Source organism: Chaetura pelagica, unplaced genomic scaffold (genome assembly GCF_000747805.2).
Source record: "Chaetura pelagica isolate M959 unplaced genomic scaffold, ChaPel_1.0 scaffold369, whole genome shotgun sequence".
Classification (NCBI taxonomy): domain Eukaryota; kingdom Metazoa; phylum Chordata; class Aves; order Apodiformes; family Apodidae; genus Chaetura; species Chaetura pelagica.
Genome location: NW_009970235.1, coordinates 1,026,662 through 1,034,633, shown reverse-complemented (window position 1 = coordinate 1,034,633; position 7,972 = coordinate 1,026,662). Strand labels below are relative to the sequence as shown.

Sequence of the window (7,972 nt, the reverse complement as noted above, 5' to 3'; positions counted from 1 at the left end):
TAAAATGGGTTCGTTCTTCTCAAGTGCCCACGTCCCAACGTTCATATTCCTCCCTTGCCAAAGCTTTTGTCCAGGCTCTGAGTTTGTGTCGTGTGTTGACGCCCTGGGGTGTTGGCTGCAATCCCAGGGCCACGAGATGTGCCCCTTGGCTCGGTTCTCCCTGGTGTATTCAAGTGGATGATGCACAATATCACACCATAAAACCCATCAGTGGTGGCAAAAGGAAAAGATGGGCAGGTTAGATGGGGCTCTGAGCAATCTTGTCTAGTGGGAGGTATCCCTGCCCATACAGGGGGTTTAGATCTACATGATCTTTAAGGTCCCCTCCAACCCAAACCAGTCTGTAAATCTTATGAAATATACTAAAAAGATGTATTTGACGTCATCAAGATCCTTAGAGAGTTTCTTCAGGAAGAAGAGAGGAGGGTGGATATTGCACAGCAAGGACAGCGAGTGATGTGAGAGCAAGTTGCAGGGTCTGGTACCAGCAGGAGGGTTACAAAAGGGGACACTAAAACCCCAACAAGTCAATCTGTGAGCAGTACTGAAAACGTGATGTTTTCCAGGCACTGCCAAGAGGAGCTAAAAATCCCAGCAGGCATATTCACTGCTCCTCCAACAGCTCTCCAGGAAAGTAAATAATACCCCTAAGGAAGGTCCACCCCCATCTCAGTGCTCTCAGCCACCATGCAAGGAGATTCTGCTCAATCAACTGTGATGAAAAACAAGGTGACAGGAGAGGACCTGGGCTGTGCCTTCCCAAACAGGTGTCCTTGGGGACAGGCACCTCCATACATATCTGCAAAGCAGGAATTCATACTCAGTTTGTTCCTGCATCAAAAGAAGCATAGCCAGCCAGTCAGGAGAGGTGATTCTCCCCCTCTGCTCTGCTCAGACCTCACCTGAAGCACTCTGTCCAATTCTGGAGTCCCCAACATAAGAAGGACATAGAACTCCTCAAGCATCTCCACAGGAGGCCACGAAGATGCTCAGAGGGCTGGAGCACCTCCCCTGTGAAGACAGGCTGAGGAGGTTGGGTTGTTCAGCCTACAGAAGAGGAGGCTCTGTGGTGCCTTTACAGCAACTTTCCAATATCTGAAGGGGGTCTACAAGGTGTGTAGTTAGAGGACAAGGGGCAATGGTTTGAAGCTTAAAGAGGAGAGATTCAGGTTGGACATTAGGAAAAAGTTATTTTCTGTGAGGGTGGTGAGAAGCTGGAACAGGCTGCCCAGGGAGGCTGTGGCTGCCCCATCCCTGGCAGTGTTGAAGGGCAGGTTGGATGAGGCCTTGAGTAACTTGATCTAGTGGGAGGTGTCCCTGCCCATGCAGGGGTGTTTGAACAGGGATCTTTAAGGTCCCTTCCGACCCAAACCATTCTATGATTCTATTCTATGATATTAAAGGGCCATCTTTGTTCTTCTACTGTGATTCTTCCTTAGTTTAAATTATTACCTTGAGTTGTACTGCAGAGCTTTGGTGCATACTAATTCCCCAAGTAGCTTTATGTCCCTGGCCTCAAGCAAAAGAATAAAGCTCATGTAGCATCATTTATCTTCTTGGTCTTAACGTGCAATTAATCCATTACAAGGTCTCACTTGGCTTGGAACAGGTGGAGGCAGGAACATGGTCCAGGCCTGAAGCTGCCCACCAGCTCACAGCACACATCAACCTCCACACATTGCTAAATATTGCAGGGTGGCAACAAAACCCTGGCAGATAAACCACGTTTAAAGGATAATTACAAAATATCACAACCATGAAGAAGGAATCACTCGGTTGCCCAAAACAAGCAACATTACAAACCAAAACCAAGCATAGGATGGAAAGAGATAAACAACAGGACCAAAAGGATTTGTTGTAGCACAAAACAAACCAGGACTTTGAAAGGTTGAGTCTGAGCTCCCGAAATGTCTGAGTTATCCCACAAGGGCCATTTAGAAGCACAAACAGGTCTAGGTTCTGTTTGGTTTTTTTTCCCTTTACTGAAGAACAGGTTTTGGGGAGAGGTTTTTTTTTCCTCTTTTTATTACAAGCAACACGGGTTGTTTAGGTTGTGGGGTTTTTGCTGTTATTTTATTCTTTTACATTCTCCCAAATGTGGGGGAATATTTCAGTGATTAATAGAAAACCTCAAGACCAATTCTCTAACCCATCTCAGCTTCTTTGATTGGATAAAGCTGGAACACAATCAGTGCTGCTGTCACACCAGAAAAATCAGGCTCTGGGGAAGAAAAAGGTCAAGACTCAGGCACATTTCTTGCTGCCATAATGCTTTGTCTGTGTGTGAAGCAGCCCAATTAGCTGCTGCAACACAAAAGCACACAATAAAAGCCAAACCCCATTTCTATTTAAAGCCAAAGATGAAGGGCATCATTTCCTCTCTACAGTCATATATATCATAATACTTTTCTTCCTCCTTTTATTAGAGGATACAGAGGATGTGCAGGACTTTACCACTGAAGTTTCCTCTTTTTTGCTAAAATAGACCAGGATATCATCAAGTCTGCACCACCCCAGCAGTGCCCAGTTTACTCCAGGGATGTGCATGGTAAAGTCTAACCCATCACTCTTCTTCCTGAGATGGGGGAGTTGGGAAGCCCAAAGAGAGTTGCTCTCCTTGCTTGGGACCCAAAAACATAATCAACTGCCCAACATTTATTTTGTCAATAATTATTTTTAGAAGCAATGGTTGTATCTTAAGAGCTGGTAGAGCTGGCAAAGCAACATTTAGAGAATATAGGGAGGGTGAATAAAGCACACGGGCATGTGGATCTCATATGCAAATGAGGCCAATTTCTTCTCTCCATCCTACCTACAAGACCAGATGACCCCTCACCAAACAAGCCTCACAGCTTGCACTGCCTTACCCTGCCTGCAGTCTCCTCCTGGCAGGACTTCCACAACCCATACAGCAAAGAAATCTGGGTTTGGACACCCAAGCCACTCCAGTGCTGCTGGATGCTATGAGGGTCCCACCAAGACCCAGCTCTTCAAGCTCACCTCCCTGCACTGTGATGGAACCTGTTTGCGGGGAGCGATGACCCCCAACGCTGGGAACTGAGTACCCGGTGCCCACCATCTGCAGCACCCAAACCACCTGCATCTTTCTAAAATGAGGTATTTTGACTTGGCTTGAAGACTTGAAGCCAGCACTTTGCCTTCATGCAACATCCATTTATCAAATACCAGCAGAGACATTAATCTGTTTGACTGAGGTTTTGGAGGATTTTTCTTCCATTCCAATGAAGCATTTGCTCTTTAGAATAGACCCTGGATGATACCACATTTAGATAAAGTCCCTCTATACCCTAAATAAATATCAAACTACCTCATCTGAGGACTGGCAGGGATTGTTATTCTTTCCAAACTAAGGAGCTGATGCAATTCAAGAGCACAATTTCACCTTTCCCCCCCAAATCACTGGAACAGTCCACATTGAAAATGAGTTTTCCACCTTTGTCTTTTCCCACCTCAGCCACTCATCTTGCATTGCCAACTCCCACCATGCAGATGGCTTAAAACACCACTAGTCTATAAAACCCAGGACATAAAAAAAAAAAGAAAAGAAACCCCAAGCAGCAGTTTGCTCCTTTCAATTTAATCTCACTCTGAGCTTCATGCACTTGTTATTTGATGTCCATTAAATGCAAATATTCTCTGAAATGTATAGCACAGATTACCTAAGGCCTGTATTCAGGCAGCCTCCCACAATTTGTTGTCTCCTCTGCAAGTCTCATTACGTGACATTTTAGCAGATCTGGAACACTGCAGTGCTCATCAAACCACTTTTATTTCACTGACAAAGCAAAAGGAGAAGAGCTCCTGCGATGCCAAACCCGATCTCTCGGGGATCAAAGCAAGTGCAACATCTTGTCCATACCCCAAAATATTGCTGAGTCAAACCCCATCAAACGTGCTTGAACTCTGTGATGCAGGAAGTAAGCTGAAGACAAGGTTTTAATCAATGGGTTTCCTGCTTATCAGGCCAGCAAGGATAAATGTTTTATCTCTTATATGTGAGAAATGCCACTTGTTGGGGTTGGGCAAGTTTTGCTAAGATCCTGCTAGAAGACATTTGGGGTTCTTCATAAAATTACTCTGCACATTTTCAGGACAGGCATTCAGGCTACCTTGAACACAGAGATACTTTTGGCAACATCTTCTGCCAAAAGGAACAAGGGGAAGAGAGACTTCAGAATGAAAATCTCCCTTTGAAGTTCCCTGGACTTGCAGCTTCGGCAGCGACAGCCTGTGTTTTAGAGATGGCAAAAGATATAATCTAAGAAACCCAAACTGGCTCAAATGAAAAGCCTCTGTAAAATACATTTCTTTGTGTTTTACACAACACGTTCGCATGAGAGAGTCTTCATTTTTAAGATTAGAAACTCTCTAAAGACATAGGAGCACATCTTCTGGCTGCAGCATCACTGCCCCCCAGCCCAGGGTCAGAGCCTCCTCCTCCTGCTGTTCTGCACTCAGCTGAGATCTCAGACCCCAAGAACAGGGATTTTTCTGCTGGCACCATTAAAAATATTTGCTGGTAGCCAGAGAATCCAGGGAAAACAACAGGGTTAGAACCTCCCCAAAAATTATAGAAGGAATTAAGAAAAAAAGAAGAAGCAGGCAATAATCTGGTAAACTCTCTGCCTGCCTTAAAAAAACTTAAAAGACTAAAAGTTTCTCCCTTTCCCCTAAAAAAATAGCTCTGCTGGCTGCAATCAAATTGCAAAAAAACCCCAGGATTTAAAAAAATATTAAACAATTATTATTCAAAATATTATCTATGAAACTTTAATTTTACAGGCTTCTTTGCTGTACCAATAGCACCTTCACATCAGACAGTCCCACACTACCTGCTCCGCAGCAGCAGGGATTCATGGAGAGAAGAAGAAGGGACAGAGTCACTTCTCAGCAAGTTTGCTGATCACACCAAGCAGGGAGGAGTGGCTGGGGCACCTTGCTGTGCTGCCATTCAGCAAGACTTGGACAGGCTGGAGAGCTGGGCAAAGAGGAGCCTCATGAGGTTCAACAAGAGCAAATGGAGAGTCCTGCACCTGGGAAGGAACAACAAAATGCACCAGTACAGGCCAGGAGGTGATCTCCTAGAGAGCAGCTCCGTGGAGAAGGACCTTAGAGCCCTGGTGGGCAACAAGTTACCCATGGGACAAACGTGTCCCTGAGGCCAAGAAAGTCAATAGTATCCTAGGGTGCATAAAAAAAGAGTGTGGCCAGCAGACTGAGGGAGGTCCTCCTGCCTCTCTGCTTGACCCTGGTGAGACCTCACTTGGAGTGTTGTGCCCAGTTCTGGGCTCCCCAGTTCCAGAGGGACAGGGATCTGCTGGAGAGAGTCCAAGGGAGGCTACAAGGATGATGAAGGGACTGGAACACCTGCCTGAGGAGGAAGGGCTGAGAGACCTGGGGCTGTTCAGTCTGGAGAGGAGAAGACTGAGGGGGGATCTAATTAATGTCTCTAAATACATGAGGGCATCAAGAAGGCAGGGACAAGCTCTTGTCACTTGTGCCCTGTGACAGGACAAGGGGCAATGGATTCAAACTGGAGCCCAGGAAGTTCCACCTCAACATGAGGAAGAACTTCTTTGCTGTGAGGGTGACAGAGCCCTGGGACAGGCTGCCCAGAGAGGCTGGGGGGTCTCCTTCTTTGGAGACTTTCCAGACCTGTCTGGATGCCTTTCTGAGTGACCTGCCCAAGGAGATCCTGCTTTGGCAGGAGGGTTGGACTCAATAATGTCCAGAGGTTCCCTTCCAACCCTCAACATTCTGTGAAGGGCTGCGTGTGATGATGTAAAATGGAAGTATTTTAATATATTTCTATTTTTTGCATGGCCTTTGTTGGTCACTGTTAAAACATGTGCAGGGGACTGGATGGGCAGAGCTGGCACAGCTCTCAGGAAAAAAGAATAAATCATATTTTTACTAAATGCCAGAAAAATGGCTTATTTCACCTCACTACACATCCAGAAACCACAACAGCTTATACACAGATAACCATATTTAATGCATCCTTTTCACTCCCTAAAACTCAGTGATGTTTTACTCACCCCACTGCAGCTTGATTTAAAAACAAATAAATAATACTACAAATCTAAGGGAGCACTTGGAGGCTCCAAGCTGCATTGTATGGCTTTAAATATTGAAAAAAATGGAGTGAGCAGATGGGCCCCTTTACTGTAAAACTCGGGCACTGGATGTTCTGACTCCAAAAGACTCCTTAGAAAAACCTCTTCTTTCCACTTCTTTTCAGATGTCAGACCTTGCCCTGCATGTCTGCCTGGACCTTTTGGGAAGTGTAAGGCTGCCAGATGTAGCACAGCCCAGGCTTGCATTTGTGCAACATCCATGCTGGCATTTTAATGCTATAGATCTTCTCTGGACTTGGTCCTGGAGCCAAAACCAGGAGAAGTTTCCAGTACTCTGACCTGAATTTGGTACTAAACAGAGCAGGGGCTGCTGGGCACAGGGGCAACATCAGCACTTAACATACAAAATCATAGAACATTCTGGTTGAAAAAGACCTTTAAGATCATCAAGTCCAACCCTTCCCCAGCCCTGCCAAGGCCACCACTGACCCGTGTCCCTCAGCACCATCTCCAGGGCTTGGAAACCCCTCCAGGGATGGGAACTCCACCACTACCCTGGGCAGCCTGGGCCAGGGCCTGACAACCTTTTCAGGGAAGACATTTTCCCTAATATCCAACCTAAACCTCCCCTGGAACAACTTGAGGCCATTTCCTCTTGTTCTGTCACTTGTTACTTGTGAGAAGAGACCAACCCTCACCTTGCTACAACCTCAGGTAGTTGCAGAGAGCAAGAAGGTCTCCCCTCAGGTTCCTTTTCTGATGGCTAAATTCTCCCAGCTCCCTCAGCTGCTCATACCAGTGTGTAACCTCATGGGGAACCTCCTATCCCAAAAAGCCATCTTGAACTGAGCACAGGGAGCCATCCAGCTGGTCCATCCCAGCTGAGCTCCAGCCACTCCCATTTATACTTGCTGGGTTTGGTGTTCAGTGAAGACTTGAGTCAAGATACCCTGACCAACCACAGCTCTTCATTTCCACTCCTTGGAACATCCCCGTAGAGGAGAGCCCCCCAGGCTCTGTCCTTCTGCTCCTTGTAAAACCAGGAGATGATTTTACAAGGCCCAAGAGCACTTGGTCTTCATTCCACTGATTCCAGCTTCTCCTTCTCCAGTGCCACTGCTGACCCTGAAGGCCACAGTGGTGACCTGCCCTCCTGGTAGATGCCCAGTTAATCTTCTCCAGACATTTTCACATCATCTGCTGGGACAAGGAGCTCCCCTGCACGCAGCCAGCAACCCTTATTGGATGCATTTTTTGACCCAAACAAAAACACAGCACGAAGGGCTCTTGTAACCAGCATAAACACTTCCACTGACATTTTGTTTAAAAACAGTCTGCATAAAATAAATAAGTGTTTCTGTGCAATGCATCACTTGTGACAGAGACTCAGAGAAATTGGAAGAAGGCAGAAGAGAGGCAAAGCAAAGCTCCTCCCTTTTGTAATCACTCAGGAAGAGCATTATATTGATGTACTGATCAATCTGGGGTAAGAAATTATTTCCAAGTGGCATTTAAGAGCCAACTACAGACCTCTAAAGACTTCAAAGATCTTAGCTTGTGGGGAGATCTGCCCATCTTTCCTCACCACTAATGCAAAGGATGAGATTGACTCATCCTGGACAACCAGAAGAGAAAGGCTGGGCGATGGATCTTTGGATACCAGCAGATCCCATGGCCAGTTCATCAAAAAAGCTATTAAAAAGACATTTGAACAGCCACTGAGATTCTTCAGTGGGTTCCTGATTAGGTTCCTGAGAAGCACTCCAGCACTACTACCTCCTGAGTGCAGGAGGCACTGCAGGCTCTTCTACAGAAAAGTGAGGCAGAAAACCCCAAAGACCATTTTGCAGAGAAAAAAAGCCCTTGAATGCAGG

The 7,972-nt window shown here is 46.1% G+C and overlaps 1 protein-coding gene across 1 annotated transcript in view; it reads right to left on the bottom strand.

Moving 5' to 3' along the window:
• The window catches only part of MYO9A (myosin IXA), a 162,275-nt gene that overhangs the window by 85,150 nt on the left and 69,153 nt on the right, over window positions 1–7,972 (bottom strand). The window lies entirely within an intron of this gene.